General features: G+C 43.8%; 2 long non-coding RNA genes across 2 annotated transcripts in view; one reads left to right on the top strand and one right to left on the bottom strand.

The window, feature by feature from the left end:
• The window catches only part of LOC125635270 (uncharacterized), a 188,100-nt gene that overhangs the window by 128,823 nt on the left and 38,372 nt on the right, over positions 1 to 20,905 (bottom strand). The gene's annotated exons all lie outside the window — the stretch shown is intronic.
• LOC142071852 (uncharacterized) lies at positions 120 to 20,842 on the top strand. Its single transcript, XR_012668060.1, has 4 exons — positions 120 to 445; positions 17,751 to 17,978; positions 18,322 to 18,393; positions 20,243 to 20,842. It is a non-coding gene; the product is annotated as an uncharacterized LOC142071852 (long non-coding RNA).

Raw genomic sequence — 20,905 nt, 5'->3', positions numbered from 1 at the left:
CTACAGATGGCATATTTGTTAAGTGATAAAGAAAAGCACTGGGGCAAATTCAGCCCAGGAGTAAGTGGGTGCAACAAGCAACAGGGCCACATTCTCTTCTCACTTACTCTGGTGTAAATCTGGAATAACGGCACTCGTCATCAGTGGAGATACACTAGCGTGAGAGGAGAATCTGGACCCTAGCGTCAATGAAAGATGTGTGGACCTGACATCAGTGGCAGTTGCCCTTACTCTAGAGATGAATTTGGCTCATCATGAGGACATTTTTTACAAAAAACCCACCGTTTGTGTTCACTGGTTCAGCTGTCTGGGTATTATCTTATTGGCTTCCTATAGCATATGTTCAACAGCAAATTTGTCAGCCTTAGGCTTTCAGAGGAGTCACTGGCTGTTACGAAGGCAGCAATGAGAAGCATGGAGGAGCTAAAATCACCATCTATGACAGGTGAATTAATCAGTCCCAGTATTGATCCAGAGCTTTGGTTCTAACTTGTACTAACTTTTTTCACCATTATCAGAATCCTTGGCTGCTGCCTGAGTTCTTTTTATTATTATTATTATTATTAAAGAGATCTGACATGTCATTGGCTTTATAGGGAAAAGGTGCAGAGAATGTTATTCTTATGCAGCATCCAAATAATTTAAATGAAGATGAACATTTTGTTAAACTCTCATCTCTTTCACTGGGGTAGCCGGTATGTCTCCAAATGCCTGCTGACTTAAATGGTGGCAGCTGCATGAAATGGACTTGTGTATCACAAGCACTGTGCAATAGGAGATAACGGATGGGTTAGGACTTCAAAGAAACTGGTTGTAACCATTCCGAAGGCATAGGGCTGCTGCCTCTGACAGTTGGTAGCTCCAAGCTCAAGTGTGTGGCCATGGGCTCCCAAGCAGCTGGAAGTTTGCCATATCTTGGAGGTGATGTACATTAATCCTGAGGGTGGGGGAGTTAGAAGATGGAGGTTAGAAAGGAGCCAACGATTGTGATACTTCCATCGGCCTCATTTGGTTCATCCACAGCCTGGCAGTAGTATCAAAACAAGGAAAGGGTTGGAATGAGGGAGGGAAAGAAGTGGGCCACTTCTAGTTTAAAGTCTACCATGTTGATTTCTAAATCTCTATGAAAACTGCATTCAGGAGAAGAGCTATGGTCAGAAATGCAGAGGCCCCTGCTGCAAGTTAAAACAGCCTCAAAGATGCGCTAACTTGAACTGTGATATTGTCTCTGGCCCCAAGGGAACATTCTGACATGGGGAATAGCTGGAACACAAGGGGCATCCAGGCATGTTGCCTTTTGTCAGGAACACTCCATGTACTGGGAGAGCCAGGAGAGGTGTAAGTGTGGGCAGGAGGGGGTAGAACGGATATGGTAGCTCTGCACTACCCAGGGATTCCCCTATGCTGATAGCATTCCTGAGGACTGGTTCATCAGGCTTATGGCCCCTTTATGCTGGGGCTGTTACAGGACAAAGAACGAATCAACACCAAAAATCCATTTGAATTGTAAATCCAAATAAAGAGTGGCTACCGGAAGGGGGCTTTCCTAATAAGGCACTCATCCCCTGGCTTTGGGGAGATTTCTAACAAAAGACCTTTGTCCCAATTTATTTTTGTGACATATCTCCTGCTAAGGTAGGTAAGTGTTTATGTCAGAGCTCCATGAACCGCATGCAGCTAACCAGCATGATGTAACTAACCTTTCTATTATTCAGTAAAAGGTTATCTGTGTGGTATATCACCATAGACCACAAAGATAATCCCACCAACATGACTACCATGTTGTACATCTGTAGTACAGAAGTGAGGATACCACACCTGCTAAAAAATAACAACACAGCCCAGAGGAGATCTCCTTCATCATTTCCATACTTTATTGCTACCAGCACCTTACTAATTACTTCTATCGGGTAAACCCATTCCTGCTGTCAAAAACTCTTTTTTAGTATGTAATGATGCTTACTGTTCTTTCCTGAGAGTCAGTATTCAACGCCTATGGGGCTGGGTGCAGTCCCAGCACATCACCTCACAGCACAGCAGGCACCCTGCCTCAGTTTCCCCTCACTGCTCAGTTCAGTTGCTGAGGTGGCTGAGCGCTCCAGCCAAGTCACAAAAAGTCCACCCCTTCTAGGTCCAAAGGCCAAACAAGCCCAAAACAACTCTTCTAACCCACCCTCTCTGGGCACAGTCCTTCCTTCTCGAGGGTCTGTCTTCTCTTATATATCCTTCCAACACTGCCCTTTCCTGGGCCCTGTTCTAGTCCCTCTGAGCTCTGTTCAATCTCTCCATCCTCCTCTTCACAAGATCCACTGCATCACCTCAAGAGGTGGCAATGTAGGGGAAACCCACCCCAACCCCTACTATAGAGTCCAGGTCTTGGGAACTCTAAACAACTGGGCCCTGCAACTCAAACCAAGATTCACTCTCTTTCCTTCCCAGGGCTTCTGACTATGTACTGGCTTTTCCAGAGAGGTCTTTTTAGCCCCAATCCTGTATTCAGACTTCTCCCCATAGGGCAAGGTAACTGCAGCCCCCTCCTTCCTGTGGCTGTGCTTCATTTCTGGCAGGCTTCCCCAGCTCTCTAGGTCTCTGTTCTACTCCAGGGACAATTTTCTCTGAAAGTGTCTCTTTGACTCTCCCCCTAAACCACAGAGCAAGGCTTTATCACGCTCAAAAAGTAATACCCTAACTGGCATCAGGCCCCCATTTCCAGCTTGAGTCCACATATTAATGTCCATATTCAAAAGCAATATTCAAATGGCCCATAAGAATTCTCTATTCAAGAAATATCTGAAATTTATACTATGTGGGTATTTTGTTCCTGTTTCTAGAATGTGATTAAAAAAAGACGAGTTGTATCTCTGTAGATATTTTTTGTAGAAAACTCTAAGAAAACAGTCTAGAGCAGGTGAATTGTTCCTGAATAAACTTTTAGACTAGGATTTTCAAAAGCACTCAGCTCAGAGTCACCCTATCTCTGCTCCTATTGAAGCCCATGGGTGTTTTACCACTGACTTCAATGGTAGCTGAGTTAGATCAAAGCTAAGCACTTTTGCAAACTCCACCTTAAGTGTGTCTATGTTTGTACTTCTTGGATATTTAGTGATCTGATTAGATGTATGTGTAGATAAAGCAGTACCCCTATACTGTACTGTATGGCAAAAAACAATTTCCCTGGAACCTAACCCCCCCATTATTGAGGATGAGGGGTTGATTGGTTATTTAATTCCTAGGCTTGAGTCTGGAGCCTCTGAGTTATATAGTTTTTCTTAGTATTTTGCAAATTCGTTTCAAAGTATTGTGTATTGTCATTTGAACTTCTACTTTTCAAGTTTCTAATGGCTGGTAGTGGTCTTTGTTCAGAGGAACCACTAAGCAATTGTAGCAGAAAGCAATTAGGTTTGTCAGCAGAACAATATATTTTTAAATGTCAAAGTGTTTCTTATCTGTACATGTGCACAGTAATATACTCAGTTCAAATCTGAATCTCTTTAACCTATTTCTAAGTGTCATGTCTACCCAATACGGTTTCAGCATTTGTTGTTGCGCTTTTGGATTTCTCCTTCAATCTCATTTATTTCCTGCCATTGTAACATACAGGACAATGTACCTGTGTAACCCCTTTTGTGCAGAGCCTATTGGGGGACAGATGCTCAGCTAGTGTAAATTGTCATCGCTCCATCTATGAAGCAATGGACAAAAATTTACACCAGCTGAGGATCTGCAGCTAGAAGATGAAAGTCCTCTTACTAGTTGTCACAGGGTGGACTGGGCTCCTTGAAACACGCTCTGCTCAGCAGCCACTCTCAGGAGTCTTCTCCTTATGCTCAACCCCTTCTCCAAGGTAGAGGTTTCCTGCAGAAGCCACTGCTCACTGCAGCTTTTTTGAAGTCTCTGCCACAGTCTGGCTCTTTATGAAAACCAGCTTCCCTCAGTCAGGTCCCATTGTGAGGCTGTTAATGAGGCACAGGTGGGCTGAACCAGTTCCCTCTTAATGAGTCACATTAGTACATGTGTGGAGTATGCAGAACATGTATTTATTACACAGGACAAAGCATATTTGACTAAACTCATACAGTAACTCCCCACTTAACGTCCTCTCGCTTAATGTTGTTTCAATCTTATGTCCCTGCTTAATTACAGAACATGCTCCATTTAAAGTTGTGCAATGCTTCACTACAATGTCGTTTGGCTGCCTGCTTTGTCCACAGCTGGCAGCCCCTCTATCATCTCCCCTACACGCTCCCAAACAGCACCTCCCGCCCGCCGGCAGACCCCGCAGATCAGCGCCTTCCCTCTCCTCCCTCCTCCTCCTGCCCGTGGCAATCAGCTGGCTTGTGGCATTCAGGAGAGAGGGGGAGGAGCGAGGACTGGGCGCACAGGATCCCCCTCCCTCCCCTGCCTCCCAAATGCCACCAACCGGCTAATTGTCACAGGCAGGAGGCAGGCGACGGAGAGGGGAGGCTGAACACTGAGTCCTCGCTCCTCCCCGCTCCCTCGTGCCTCCTGAATGCCTCAAGCCAGCTGATTTCCGAGGGCAGGAGGCAGGGGACGGAGGGGGGAGGAGCAAGGACACGGCGTGCGGAGTAAAGGGGGAAGGGGGGAAGAAGAGGTGGGTTAAGGGTGGGGACTTGGGGGAAGAGATGGAGTGCGCGGGCCGAGGATTGAGCCCCCCGCCTCTGGTGCTTGCAGAGTAGGGGAAGCTGCTACTGCTGCTGCTGCACAACCTGCTTCTCCTAGCCTACAGCACCTTCAGCCGCCTTGCCTGCCTCATTGTCCCCAGTGCCAGTGGGCTGTGCCTGTGTGGGGTAAGGCAGGGGCACCTCCCAACTATAGTACTGTACTGTATGGCAAAAAACAATTTCCCTGGAACCTAACCCCCCCCCCATTTACATTCATTCTTATGGGGAAATTGGATTCGCTTAACATCGTTTCACTTAAAGTCGCATTTTTCAGGAACATAACTACAACGTTCAGTGAGGAGTTACTGTACTGGTGTAACTCCACTGAGCCAAATTTTGCTCCCAACTATATCCGAGCAACCCCACTAATTTAACCAAGAGCAGAATTTGTCCCATTGTGGCTACAAGTTAGGCCTTGGTGAGTGCTTGGTTTGTGAATACCCACACAGAACTGACATGATCATACAGTTATCCTTAGTCACAGAACAACTGTATGTAGAACAGCAGTTTTGGGCTGTACAGGGTAGTCAGGTTAGGCAACATGCAGGAAATAATAGATGCACAAACACACACACACCCTAGACTCTGAGTACATAAGTAAAAAGGAGTACTCCTCAATGGTTATGAAGGCCTTGGTAGATCATCATGGACAATTTACTGACATAAATGTTGGCTGGTCTGAATAGTTCACGATGCGCAGATTTTTAGAAGCAGTGCAGTTTTCGACAAGCTGAAAGTGGGGACTTTTTCAACAGATTTCCAATTGACATTAATGGGGTTTATGTGCAAATTATGATTATTCATGACCCAGTCAACCTTTTATTTCCCTGGCTCAGATGCCAGTGAGCCGGACACAAACAAAGAAAAACATGGAAAGATTTGTTTGCCACCTGAGCAGTTGGAAGGGCAGGTGGAGATGTCTCGGGAAAAGGTTTGATCTCAGTAGGAAATATATTCCCCCAAGTACTGCTGCATGCTCTGCATTGCATAACATCTGTGAGAGCAAGGCTGAGACCCTATCCCCTGGGTGGATGAGCGAGGTGGCCAGGCTGTCTGCTGAATTCCAACAGCCTGAAAACAAGCTAGTTAACAACCACCGCCAGTGCAGTTCAGGTGAGGGAAGCTTTAAAAGCTTACTTGACAGTGGGCAATAGCCTGCCAGTGTTTCTATGGATATGTCTGCACCAGACTGGAAGGTATCATTTTTAGCTCAAGGAGGCATACCTGTGCTAGCTCTTTTCTAGTGTGCTAACTCAATCGAAGCTCGCATGGGTATGTCTTTTATTTATAGTAATTATTAGTGCAACCAGTGGTACATTGTATTTGTACACTGCTTGAGTGGGTCTTTTTGTTTTGTTCTGTAACATAGCATTAATTAATTAATGTTAAGAAATATCTGACAGGAGTACAGAAGACTGACAGTGAGCAATAGTAAAATAATTGTTGGTTATTGATAGACTGAGCAAAGGCAATTGTTTCTGTAATATATATGGATTATGGACTTTGAAGTATTTGTTTATTTAGTTAATGAGGTACGGAATCCTTTCTGGCCATATGGATTACTTTCTAGCACTATAAGCAGCGCTGCAATGCTAGCAATTACAATAAAGATGCAAACAACGTGTACGGTATTAGCCACACCACATGCCAGCATCACAAAAGAGAGGCAGCCACTTACAAACAACTGTGGCTCTACTAACTGCACACCATAGCTATGCACACAAAGTGCAATGTGCAGACTGGCTGGCAGCGCATCACAGATGACAGGACTTACAATCAAAGCAGTTCTTTTTGTTCCCTGCAGTAGAGTGTACTGAAAAATGACCTGGGGCAGGGGGGCTCGAGGAGCTGGGGGTATATGATCCCTGCCAGTCGCCAATATTGTCCAGGCTTTGGAGTGGGTGGAACTACAAAGGTGGTGTCCTTGGTACTCCCTAGTTAACAATTAATTCAAGCAGCTGGGTCTGCAGTCCCAGTAGCTGCTGTATGTCTTTCTGCACCTCTCTGTCCTTCCTCCTCTCTTCAAGCAGCTGTTCATGCCAATCCCTAGCATCCTCTGCATTTTGCCTGGAGCCCTGTACAGTCTCAGAGAACAGGTCCTCCTTTGTGCACTTCCTTTTGGCCCTGAGAGTGACCTGATGCTCTACAGGTGTACGTGGGGCACTCTTCAGGATTCTCCCGGCTGAGGTCAATGATCAACAAACGGAGAACAATGGTTAGGCTCAGTAGGGGCTGGTGTTCCACACCAGATAACTGTTGCAGCTAGTCAGATTTTCCCACCTCATGCAGTATTCATATGCGCACCACCTCAGAATTACAAGAGCATCACGAGTCTTAGATCCCACAGAAGGGTGAGTATATTGGAGTTCTTAACCAAGCCATTTAAGAGGAACAGGTGGAGGAGGGGGTTATTGTGGTATATAAAAGGATACTGTTTAGTAAAAACAGCTGCACCTATTTCAGACAGTCGTGATCCCTAAGTATTTATCCAGGAGACAGATCCCAGAGTGGCAGAGCAAGGAGCTGTTCAAGAGGCCTGGAGACATATGCAGCCAAGCTGTTTTCCACACTGATCCCCCTCAGTGGTTCTGGTGGAGTGGCATGAGAATGTGTCATACCACAGTGTGCTGGCCAAAGCAGCTCTGCCTTGCAATGTCCAAGCAAAGCTTAAATATTCCTTGCTGGAAAAGGTCTGGAAACTGCACTGACAGACTGGAAAGCTAAATGTGTAAAAAATAACAGGCTGCTCCAGCCAGAGGCCGTGGCACTGCAAAGGCCAGTGGGTGAGATGTGTTTGCTCACTTCTGTGCTCTGTCCCCACCCCAGCCATGCTTCACCCAGAATTTTTCTAAGGTCAGTGTGTATCCCCTCTATACTAACTGTACCTCATGAAGGTGCTACGTATGTATGAGTTTGTGGTTGGAGTTCCCGGTGCCTTTCCAGATGGCGTACAGGGCCTCCATATCAGTGTAATGTCACAATTCTACTCAACTATAAGAGGAAATGTACAGTAGGTTGTGTGATCTTGAACTACTAATTCTAAGTGCACTGTATGTGTTTCTATTCATAATTTATGGTGTCTTGCCAACCTACCTGTAAAGTTTTGAAAGCACTGCTCTGTTGTTAGAGAACTATGATGTGTGTATGCAAACCCTGTATATACATGCAACCCTATTATTTCAACCTCATGAAACCATTTATTACTAATGCTGCCTCATTTGCTTTGCTATGAGCATTGCACTACTGATGCAGTAAGGGCCTTTGCAATAAAAATGCTATTTGAAAAGAAAAATTTTCTGCAGGCATCCGCTTGTCTGCCAGTTTGGGGGAGGATTTGATTATAACGTAGGCACTGGAGCGCATCTCATCTCACAATATAAATGGAGGGAGTGGCAAGTTAATTTGGGTGCACTGAGAATGTGAGGTGCCTGTGGGAATGCCATAGCTTTGCCTGCACACACTCATCTCCCCTCAGGCACAAGGAAATCAAGTACCTCACTCCTGGACCAGGCAGCACCACCAGAGCCAGAGTGAGGAGCTTGCTCTCAGCAAAATGGCAGCAGGTAATAGGTACACCTGTGGCTGTGAAGACCATGCTGAGCATTTCAATGTAACGTGAATTATGATCACTAACATAGCCTCCATTTAAAATTGAATTGATAATTCTGTGTTAAATGATAGTGTCCCTAGGGGTAAGCTCAGCTCCTGTGTGCTAGAGTTTTCAGAACAATAGGGTGAACGGTACCCTGTACAATTCTCTTCAATTGGGAGACTCTTAGAAGCACACAAAGAATGAATACAGTGACCACATACACAGTTACCCAAGCAGGAACCACCCCTCTATCAATGACCACCTACTGAGGAAATCTACCAGACTCTGTGATATCGTTGGGTATATGAGTATGAATACAGCATAGATTGGTGCTTGGGCTCTCTCGGATTGTGTATGAGGGTAACTTATAAACAAACAAGAGACAGTTTAAAGAAACTTTGCTCATGCCCAGAGGAAAAACAATGAGGAGAGAAAAGGTCCTGGAAGAAAACCAAAAAAAAGTGTGTGTGTGTGCGTGTGTGTGTGAGTGAGACAGATTGATTCACCTAGGACTGGTTCACCGCTCTGTGCACCTTGTAAATGCCCTGCAAGGTCCAAATTGGGAGATAATTGATTAGGACTGGGCAATTAACCAGTTAACGAGGCAAATCAACTCTCACACTTTTTTTTGTTTGTTTCCTACCAGGACCTTTTCTCCTCATTGTTTTCCTCTGGGGACTGTCATCCCCTCCCATGAGCAAAGTTTCTTTAAAAGTTTCTTTAAACCTCTAAGGGTATGTCTACACTACGAAATTAGGTCGAATTTATAGAAGTCAGTTTTTTAGAAATCGTTTTTATATATTCGAGTGTGTGTGTCCCCACAGAAAAAGCTCTAAGTGCATTAAGTGCATTAACTCAGCGGAGTGCTTCCACAGTACCGAGGCAAGCGTCGACTTCCAGAGTGTTGCACTGTGGGTAGCTATCCCACAGTTCCCGCAGTCTCTGCTGCCCATTGGAATTCTGGGTTGAGATCCCAATGCCTGATGGGGCTAAAACATTGTCGCAGGTGGTTCTGGATACATATCATCAGGCCCCCGTTCCCTCCCTCCCTCCGTGAAAACAGCAGCAGACAATCATTTCGCGCCTTTTTTCTTGAGGAAATGAGATTCAAAAGTTCGCAGTTCTTTTCCTGTCTACCTGGCCAGTGCATCTGAGTTGAGAGTCCTGTCCAGAGCAGTCACAATGGAGCACTCTGGGATAGCTCCCGGAGGCCAATACCGTCGAATTGTGTCCAAGTACCCCAAATTCGACCCAGCAAGGCCGATTTAAGCGCTAATCCACTTGTCAGGGGTGGAATAAGGAAATCGATTTTAAGAGTCCTTTAAGTCGAAAAAAAGGGCTTCATCGTGTGGACGGGTGCAGGTTTACATCGATTTAACGCTGCTAAATTCAACCTAAAATCCTAGTGTAGACCAGGGCTAAAACACCTGTAGGAAATTTCTCCATCTTTCGCCCACAAATGTGCATTCGATGGAGGGGGTAACATCCACATCTCTGTTTCTGCCCACCTGTCTTCACATTCTGGGTAACCTTTTATACCATTGGACACCACAGCACAGCTCCCCTGCTTTTGAAGTCTCACCATCTCCTTCCTCGCCTGTCTTTTTCTTCTCCTGCAGCCTCACAGTCATACTGGACGTGGAATTTGTGCTGCAGTGAAATCTCAGTGGCATTTTACAGACAGTCCACTATGTCAATGTGGGCAGTCACAAACCTTAACACACATTGCTGAGGACTGCAAAATGACAAACCTTTCTGGAGGTCTTTGTGCCTTGAACACCTTTGGTAGGAACTCTGTGGCATGGCTTGACTGGACTGCATATGCCAAATATATGTCAGTAATTTCCCGCCTTTCCTTCTTGTGTCATAGACAGATTGCTTTACTAGGGACATCAGCGTCTACACATTCCACTGTGACTTTAATGGCAGCTTCTAAAGTAGCAGATTGGTGCCTTCAATCCCAAACCCTAGTGACCTCAGGGAATCTCTGTAACAGCTGTTCCAAAATAATGGAATCCTTGATCTCCTCAGCTCTTCCGTCATCTGGTCTCAGCCACGTAGGTGCCCAATCAGATAACTTCTGTGCAAAGGCCCTAGGTCTTGCCCCCTCTGACCAACTTGCTGCTCAAAACTTCTGTCTGTATCATTCTTCCCACAGAGCAATCCAGTCTAAAATGGCTGTATTTATGGTGTCATCATCCACAGCTTGTTCATCACTCAGACTCATATAAGCAGTTTGAGATTCTCCAGAGAGGTAAGGAGCCAATCTGATGGCCCATACCCTCTTTTTCCAGACCCCTCCTGAACCCTCTTGAACATTAACAAAAAGGTATTGGGATCATCTGTCAGGCCCATTTTGCACAGCTCCATGCCCATCATTCAGTTATCACTCTCTATCAAGACACTCACCAGCCGCTAGAGCTGTTGCTGCACCTGAGACTGACCTGCAATAAATTGCTGTCAGCTTTGTTGTTGTTCTGCTTGCTAGCAGTGGCGGATTAGCCACTGGGTCAATGGGGCCCATGCCCAGGTGCCCCAATCGGGGGGCTCTGAAAAAATGGGTGCCCCTCCACCCTGATACCATTTCCCCAGCAAGAGTGCCAAGCGGAGTGGCGGACTGCAGGCAGAAGGGGTGTGGAGGGGCCCCACTTGCTCTGGCCCAGGGTCCCACAAAAGCTTAATCCACCTCTGCTTACTAGAATAACAAGGATTGTCTTTCTGTGAGCTGGCTCCACTGAAACTCCTGAAAGGCCTTCTTATTGGTTCCCCTTTCCAGCCTTTGCCTACACTGAAGTAGGAAGTTCCTGGACAAGGCCCCAAGTGTCACAGGGCATGCTCCCTCAACCCTGAATTTCTCTTTGCAAGCAGTCCTCACCCACGCTTACATTAGGTCATCATAGTGTACTTTTTTACAGTATGTTATGCAGCTTCATGTCCCATCATGATAACGCTTTCCCCAAGCTTCAACATATCCCCTTTGGCACGGGGGGAGGTCTCACTTCTCTGTGATCTTGAGCTTCTTTGCCCTTCCTTCCAGCCGCCCTTTCTCCCTTCCTGTCTTCCATGTAACCCTTCTGGGCTGATGAGCTGAATTGCCTCACTAACTGGTTAATCAGTTATCTCCCAATTTGGCCTAGGCAGGGGTGATTACAAAGTGCACCAAGTGGTGAGCCAGCCCTAGGCTACTCCCACTCTGTCACAGGCTCCTAAGCCACTTAGGTTCTTTTGAAAATGTTACCCATAAACCTTAATGAGATTTTGTATTCTTTATCTTGAAATTTCTGTTTTAAGAATATGAAACCAATCTTGTGAGTCTGTGATCTCTTCTATCAAAGTGTATGGCTAGGATTTATGCAGCCTAGTTAGTATGCTTCTTTGATATGTGCAACTGATGATCCAAGCATTTATCCCACCCAACTCTTTTTCATTTTTACTGTATCCCGTGTTGTTACATGAGGCGTATGCATGTTTTACTCAGAGTTCTAGTTTTTTATGTCCTAATACATACAGTTTTCACCATTTTTGCATATTTGTACTACTTCCTTACATTTCCTGTGCAAGTTTCAAGTATCTCTATGCTGATACTTTCTAAACAACTTCACATTGATGCCAGCACAATGCTCTGTTCATGTGTAATGTGGCCCACTTGCCTCTCATGAGTACCCCTGTCGGCCGGGTGTGTCTGCACCTGCACTGCTACTTGTGGTGACCACTGCTGATAGTTAACCTTCTCAGGCAGATTTTTCAGTGACTCAGCCCTCCGGCCGAGTCACACACAGTCTTTAGGCTTACAACAAAATAAACCCCCTCTGGAGTACTCAGTCCAACAGGGCCCATCACAGTGCCCTTAGCTATGTCTCTATCTGTAACCCTGTCCCTGGACTCAGTCCTCAATCAGTCCAACAGGGCCTATCATAGTGCCCTCAGTTAGTATCTTTACTGACTCTCTCTGACTGTTCTGCCCCCATCTGGGCTAGCATTCAAATGGTCCTTCTCAAATGGTCCCTGCTCTGGGATAGAGCGGCACTCCAGGGCTCCCTCCCTGGACACTCTTTGCCTCTTGGCAAGTCTCAACTGATCCCAGCTGAGTCCTTCTCTCAGTTCAGTCTTCTTCTGGGGGGTGTATCAAAGTCCACAAATGCTGACCTCTCTAGGGTCTTCAGCCCCTTCCCCATGCTTGGTTAAACTCCCCTTCTTCAGGGTCTTGGGCACTCCACCTGAGGCCAGTGGCCCAAACTCTTCACCTTGGCCACTCCACCTGTGACCCAGGTCCACCCAGTGCTTCGTGTCCCAACCCATGGCTCCTATGAATAGCAGCCAACTCTGCAGCTCCTGGTCCCTGGGCCACTTCCCTGCAGCTCCATTCACCTTTATTGTTACCCTTAGCTCAGGGCTGAAGTCTTGCTTGAGTCCCTGCAGTCAGCCAGGAGCACCTTCCTTGCTCCCCGGTCCCTGCCAGAAGCTGCTCTGTCCAGCCCTGCAGCCAGCCAAGAGCATCATCCTTGCACCTCTAACTCCAGCCAGCAGCTGACTTTGCTCTGTCCAGCAGCTCCTTTTATATGAGCCTGCTAGGCTCTGATTGGCTGCTTCCCCGCAGCTTCTCTAGGCAGTCTGGAGGACTCACCTCTACTGCACTTTTCCTGGGCTAGGGTTTAGTAGAACCATAAGGCCTGCAGCAGGCCTGCAGCCTCAAAGGTCCTGATACACCCCATCACATCATGCTATCTCCAATGTTTCTACTCTTTCATATTCCATAAATATTTCTCAATATATCCATTTCTGAAGTATCACAACTAGCAAATTTTCCTTCCTCTGCCAAACCATGAGTAACTTTATAAAAAGTGAATCTCTAGTAAATTTTCAAAATTTTCATTGTCAATTGTCAATTTCATTGAAAATTTTGGCTTTTGAAATTAACATGGTATTTAACAATAACAAAACAGCTAGACTTACTCCTTAAAATAAATGGAGGCCATGTTGTTCCTTTGAAAAAGACTGCACTGATATGGAAAGCCTTCATCTCCCATTCATTTCAGCTAGAAAACAGTTGACTTTTAAATGTTACTGAGGAGTGAAAGAAGAGCCTTGTGGTTAAGGCTCAGGACTGCGAATGAGGAGAGTTGGGAGGTTCTAAGCCTGGCACTGCCATATGTATCCTGTGCTACCTTGTATAAGTCACTTCCCAACTCTGTGTCTTAGTTTTCTGATTTATAATATGTAGCTTATTATACATACCCTATAATATGAGGGCTTTGAGGAATAAATACAAAGTTTATAAAGCATTTGGAGATCATTGGAAGGATATATATAATACAAAATATATTTACATGGGGTGTAACATGTACTTAATATGGAGAGTAGGGTAAATGTAGTTTTGTTTTAATTTAACTTGTTTTTGTTTACCTTGTCGAGAGATGGTGGTGCAGGAGTCATACATTAAAGAGACAATGTACCAGAGTGATCTGGTTGGATAAAGAAAGAGACAGCTGGAACTTTTGTTTGCATATACCTAGGTAACTTTTAGAATGTTTTCTGTGAACTGTACCTTTCAATGTTGACAATTCTCATAATTTTGTCATGAGTCTTGTGATATTTGGTCATTTTTTTAAATCCCCATTTGATTATGTGAGAATCTCTGCTATGACTAAAGTAAATGCATAGATCTCATGGTGGCAGAGAAAGGTTAAAAAGGTAATTCTCAAACACCAGAAGGCAAATAGAGATAGTTAAGTTCAAAGCTAAATGCAAAGAGTTACAAAGGGATCCCACAAAACTGGGTGATTGGGCAACAAAATGGCAGATGAAATCCAATATTGCTAAATCCAAAGTAATGCACATTGGAAAACATCATCCCAACTATACATACAGAATGATGGAGTCTAAATTAGCTATTGCCACTCAAGAAAGAGATCTTAGAGTCATTGTGGATAATTCTCTGAAAACATCTGCTCAATATGCAGCAGTAGTCAAAAAAACTACCTATGTTAGGAACCATTAGAAAAGGGATAGATAATAAAACAAAAATATCATAATGCCACTATATAAATCCATTGTATGCTCACACTTTGAATACTGTGTGCAGTTCTGGTTGTCCAGTCTCAAGAAAGATATATCAGAATTGGAAAAGGTACAGAGAAGGGCAATAAAGATGATCAGGGGTATGGAACTGCTTCCAGATGAGGAGAGATTTAAAAGACTGGGTCTTTCAGCTTAGAAAAGAGATGACTAGGGAGGATATGATAGAGGTCTATAAAATCATGAACTGTGTGGAGAAAGTGAATAGGAAACTATTATTTCCCCCTTCACGTAACAAAAGAACCACAGGTCACCATGAAATTATAGGTATCAGGTTTGAAACAAACGTAAGGAAGAATTCTTCACACAACGCACAGCCAGCCTGTGGAACTCATTGCCAGGGGATATTGTCAAGGCCAAAAGTGTGTATGTCTGTGTTCAAAAAAGAATTAGATAAGTTCATGGAGGATAGGTCCATCAATGACTATTAGCCAAGGTAGTCGGGGATGCAACCCCATGCTCTGGGTGTCCCTAAACTCTGACTGCCAGAAGCTGGGACTGGACAACAGGGGATGGATCACTGGATAAATTGCCCTGTTCTGTTCATTCCCTGTGAAGCATCTGGCACTGGCCACTGTCAGAAGACAGGTCACTGGGTTAGATGGACCAATGGTCAAACTCAGTATGGCCGTTCTTATGTTCTTATTACATAAAAAGAAAACAAGTTGTATTATTTTTTAAAAATTCTTATGATTTTTCAGTCAATCTTGTGATTGTGAGCACTTGGAATTGGCAACGGTGGGAGCATTCATGTCTGCAGAGGAGGCTGCCATCTTGAGTTCAGTTCACAGGCAGTCCTACCAGAGGGGAGCCATGTTGCACATTCGTATGGGGTCTTTCCTTTTATTCTGTCCTGGTTTGCTGTTCTCCTTTACTCTAGAATAAAGATCATTCAGACTGAAATTATGTGTATGCTTTTTATGTACGGTAAAATGTTATACAAAGTTTATCCAAACCTGAAGTTAACTCTTTCTGGGATTCAAAAATGCTCAGAGGTATTATTATTTTTCACTTTCATTTACCTCTGCATTTCCTCATTCCGACCTGCACCAGAAATCTATGTGCCACTAAAGAGACTGACGCAGCCCCCAAAAGATTCTACTAATTTGGGATAGAGTTCAACTAAATATCTGATCTTTTGCATGTTCTTCTGCTCTTGCCCTTGAAGCCTTTGAGGGTATAAACTGAATGATAGACGTATCTCCCATAAAAATCAGAATTTCTTACTTGAGTCTGAGATCCCACCAAGCCAGCCTATGCAAAAATGTAATCTCTCTTGGCTTCTAAGCTGCACCTGGTCCTGCCTCCTTAAGCGCTCACAAGAAAAACACTGACAAGGACAGAATATGAGACAGAGATAGATCTTTTGCAGCAGAGGGGAATTTTACAAATATTCTGGTGAATAAAACTAAATCAGAGGCATTGTAACTGTCAATAATGTATTATACTTGAAAGGGTCTGGGTATATATATCACTTAGCAAGTTACATTCTCCCTTTTAAAGGGAGTTACTGTATGTAAAACCCTTACCTAATTTGATGGACCAGTGCTTTCAAACTAGTCAGCACCTGCTCTCAGACTTGATATACTCCTGCTCTGTTTCAAGTGCAGCCAAAGGATCAAGACTTAATTAGCGGTGAAATATCTCCCACTGATCAGCTCAATACCAACTCCCCGAGGGACATAGATTTGTCTCTATTTGGAATCCCCACCCCATCCTCACATGCTTGTTACGCCATTTGTGGATTTTTGTCATTTGGCAGACACTTATCTGCTGCGTGTGCTGTGCTGGAACGCTCCTCTTGGAAGAGGAGTCTTAGTGTCTTTAGGAAAAGGGAAGGCATGTTGTAGCAGCTTCATTTCATAGTAACGCTCTGGCTCTGCCAAACCAAACAAAGCCAGGTGACCTGCCTCTCCTGGTGCTCTTCAAACAGACACTCTTGTTTCTTATTTGTTGGTCCATTGAGTTGTAAAGGAAATTAATTCTTTCCCCTCCCCCCACCAGGATCAGTCACTTAGGTGTAGTACTTCATTCACAAGACTGTCCTTGGGCAGCGGCGGCAGCAGCAGTAGTAAACATAACCATTGCTCAGGAAAAGAACCTTGCTCCCACCAGAAGCTTAAATTATGATGACATATTTATGCAGTTATTAAGAGTAGGATTTTCACAGAAGTCTAATGGAATTAGGCATCCCATTCCCACTGCAGTTCAAAGCCCCTGGTGAGGTTTCATTTGTTAATCTTTATTAAATGCTTTGAGATCTCAGATAGAAGGTGCTATAGAGCTGTAAAGTATTGTCATCAAGGAGCAAGACCAATGGGGAATTCAGCACAGAAGAGACTCCACACTTCCACTGACTGATACCCAATATCAGTGAAAACAAAGGACAAACCCAGTACACTCAGTAAGAGCCAGGCCCTGACCTCTCATTCACTTCTGGCGATAGCTTTTTTTTTTTTTTTTTGTCATTTAAACAGTACAAAGTGAGGTAACATGGCTGTTCCCTTAAGTTTTGCAAGTCTCTATATACATCTGTCTAAATATCCAGAGGCCTAGAGCGGAAAAAGAACTAAGAACGTAATTTAAGTAGTATAGTGGTTGTCAAAGCTAACTTCTCAGTCTTTGCTGGGATTCCTGATAGTAGGTGGGACGTCAAACAGTTTGGCTTGGCATCATTCTCACGCAGACAACTTATTGATGGCAGTGTTTTGGGAAGGAATCTATGGTTATTATTAGGTCCAGGGATGAGAGCTGGAATATTTTGACTGACTGCTCACCTTCACTTTAAAGTGAAGATAATCCTGGAAATGAAATTATAAAAGCAAACCACTTTCTGCCAAAGAGACATGACTCATAAGTAAATTAAAATGCTGCTGAAGTCTCGCATATAATTTGGAAGAGTATCCTGTTTAGAAACAACATAGTTCAGAGAACATATCTGTGGCATATCTCTCTCTCCCTTGTTCTTGTTATTTTTAAGGACATTTACTTGATTTCCAGGTGTTAAGAGTTCATCTGCTTCTCCGGTGGCTGTTGTCATAACCCCACGTGTGACATCATCATCATAATTTCCACAGTAGCCAGTTATTGTGCTTGTGTTGTTGCTCCAAGGGAAGCAGTTTAGAGGGGAGTAATGGGGAAAGAGAGAATGAACAGACTGAAATGTATGGCCTATGTGCATGACTGACTTCTTTGTAGAGGACTGGAAGGAAACTTCACAAGGCAGTGGGCTTTACAGCCTCTCTGTCTTACACTGCTTCCATGGCAGCATGCTGCACTTGCAAATATTCCCCTATTGTCACTGTCCACATAAAGGAGGGTCTCTGGGGACAGCCTTAGGAGACTGGGTGCAAAGAAGAAACTTTCCTCAATTAAAGCTGATTTACTCATCATTTCCTTAGAAGATTCCCCACCAGGTTGGTCAGAGGAGATAATGCCACTGATGGGGACAACAAGTCTGATCGCGCCTCCTCCCTACATACAGACACTGGCTGGAACAGAACACCAATAGAGGGGCTTCTGCAGGATGCAGAGAAGAAATGGAGGATGTAGCAAAGGTGGCTTTCTGCCTTCAGTGGTCAGTGTGCACCCAGCTCTTCTGGGATGTGGCTCGTAAAGAAGAAAGCAGAGTAAGTATTAGCATGTACAATAGTAGAAAAAAGTAGTATAGAGCAGTGAGAGAGTAATAAAATAATAATAATACCTAGCTCTTATCTAGAGAATGAGAAAGCTAGAAGAGGAAGCAAAAATAGTTAAAAGTTCAAATCAAAGAAATTAGAGGTAGAAAAGACCTTCTAAATCATCTGGTTAATCCTCTCAGTGCAGGACTGGTCTTTCCATAATTCAGGTGATTTTTCCAATCTTTTATCATAAATAGGAGACTATTCTAATCTAATCAGTATCATCACTGAGAAGTGTTTCCTGGCATTTACTTAATTTAAAAAAGTTTTCTTCTTTAATTCCATCCTACAGCACTGCTACCTATTGTGCCTTGTAAACTGTGTGAGTGTGACCTCAGATGTGGCCAGAGTGGACAGGAAACAGGTGTGTTTGTGGGGGCGGAGAGGGGGGAGGAAATGCCGCATCCTGCCACTCATCTCTAGTCTTTTGTAATCATTTTACTCACACTCCTTTTTTTTAAAAAATGCGGCCTGATTTAGAGAAACGCAAAGCACTCTCAGCACCCACCAACATCCAAGGACTGTGGGTGCTCAGCACTATGCATGTTCAGGTTCAAAACAGACAAGATTTTTACTTCCTGGGTTTAATTTTACATTCTCAGGCATCTGAATTAATGGGAGGCTAATGTGGCTAACAAGCCTGAATTCTTATGGTCCTGGTTGGCGTCCATAATAAGGGGGGAGTTTTGTTAGCCATTCAGAGATTTGACCTTTCTGTAAATCTGATCAATATGTTTGACCAGCAAACAGCTAGTAGAGCTTTTTGTCTTGCAATATCAACCCCTTATGTTTTATGGGTTTATGCCTGAAAGCAGCTTTTAAAAAAAATAATTCTTGGTTGAATCTTGTCATGTGAAGTCTCAGCCTGCAAGGAATTTTCTTTAATTAAATTGGCTGTTTTAAATTATTATGTATGTAGGCCTCTTCGAAGGAGGGTGAGCTTCTTGATGATTACCTCTCTTCCCAACCTCTCACTCTTTGCTTCTCATTGTTAATATACTGCAATCTGTAATCCAATAGGGAGCCACAGGTCAGAGATTTAGAAACATTGGGTGAAACCTTTAGGACACTGAAGTCAATTAGGGTTTTGCCATTGATTTCAGTGGAGCTAGGATGTCATTCATAGTGTTTAAAAAACTAGACATTTCTTCATTTTTTCAAGGCCATGTCTACACTAGCAAGCTTACTAGCTCTCCCGTTGACATAAAAAATCTAAACAATTGGTGGTAGCTATGTCAGCAGGAGAGTGTCTCCCACCAACATAGTGCTGTATACATGAGCGCTTATGTCAGTGAAACTTATGTCGCTCAAGGGGGTGTTTTTTTCACATCCCTGGACAACATACATTTTGCCGATATAAGGGGTAGTGTAGACCTGCCCCAAGGGTCCTCCCTACTTTTGTCTCCACTTTAACCTCCTTCCCATGTCCTCCCATCTGCTCCTGATCAAAGAGAGTCATTAGTGATTCTCTTTTAACGCTCAATCATGAAAATTGCTGAGCCCCCTAAACTCCCATTTATTTCTTCTTATTTAGATGCCTATCATTATATACCCAAATTTAAAAATTCTGCTGTAATCCATTACATGGCCTGATTGTTTCTGATACCATGTTAATTTCATGGTGCCCTTCTGGTCTATTTAAAAGCCCTAGACCTTGATCCAGGTCACTGTTGGGAGCATCCACAACTGAAGCCTATAATGGGAATTATGGATGATGGGCAATTTGCAGGATAGAAAATGCTCATAGGAAAACATTCTTATTTATGCTACACTGAACATCTTCTAGAACGTGAGGGCTTGTATTCCAGAGAGCAATTCAATATTTTTGGCTTTCCCTATGATGATGAAGTTGATATTTCCCCACTGTTCTTCCACAAAAAGCATCCAGGGGTTACTTAACATTTAAAGTAATAAAATAACTGACCATTCACAGCCACTTCATGTACCCAAAATTCCCATTGCCTACATGTGCAAGATAGGACACAAAGGAAGCAGGGCTGGTAAATATGGTGTGACACTCCACACCCCATATTCACCATAGTAATATGATTATGATACGATTATGATGCATCTTGTACACGATATGCCATGTAAGGTGTCTATGTAAAAGTTATAGTTTTCTGAATACAATTATATTATGTATGAATGTATCATGTTTGTATCTGAAGTTATGAATATTAACTATGTATTTGTATTTCAAATGTGCTTCAAAGCTTTACATACAGTTTGCCAGCACACTGTGATTGGCCTATTCAAGTTGAATGGCCCATCAACAAGGACAGTGGGCCATGGGGAATGCTTATCTTCACCTGATGAACTTTCCTGGGGACGCTTCAGTCAGCCTATGGATAATGGCTGCCATGATTCATCGAAGTATGCAAGGGCATGTGACTAGATCACATGATACTGAACTCCAGTTTGGTACCTGTATTTTTCCACAAACTGGGCTGGGAACTTGACTTGGAACAAAGGGTTCCCACCATATGGAAGAAGCTATAAAAGGGGGACGTGACATCACCAAATGGCCTCACTTCCCACACAAGAGAACCCCTGGAAACCCCTGAGGAACAAAGAATGAACTGGGGAAAGTGCTGGTCCCAGGCAGGAAAGAAGGAAGCCTGCCTATGTATGAATCCTTGGTGGACTGTCTAACAGGTTGAGACACTGCTTAATTCAAACGTATCTAGTATATTAGGCTTAGATTGCGTTTTTTATTTGCTAAGTAATCTACTTTGATCCGTTTGCTATCGCTTATAATCACTTAAAATCTATCTTTCTGTAGTTAATAAATCTGTTTCATATTTTACCTAAAACAGTGTGGTTTGAGTGAAGTGCTTGGGGGAAAATCTCAGCTCAGGAACAAGAGTTGGTGCACA

This window comes from Caretta caretta, chromosome 4 (genome assembly GCF_965140235.1).
Source record: "Caretta caretta isolate rCarCar2 chromosome 4, rCarCar1.hap1, whole genome shotgun sequence".
NCBI lineage: Eukaryota > Metazoa > Chordata > Testudines > Cheloniidae > Caretta > Caretta caretta.
The sequence above is the reverse complement of the archived record's forward strand: the minus strand, read 5'-3'. Positions and strand labels throughout refer to the sequence as shown.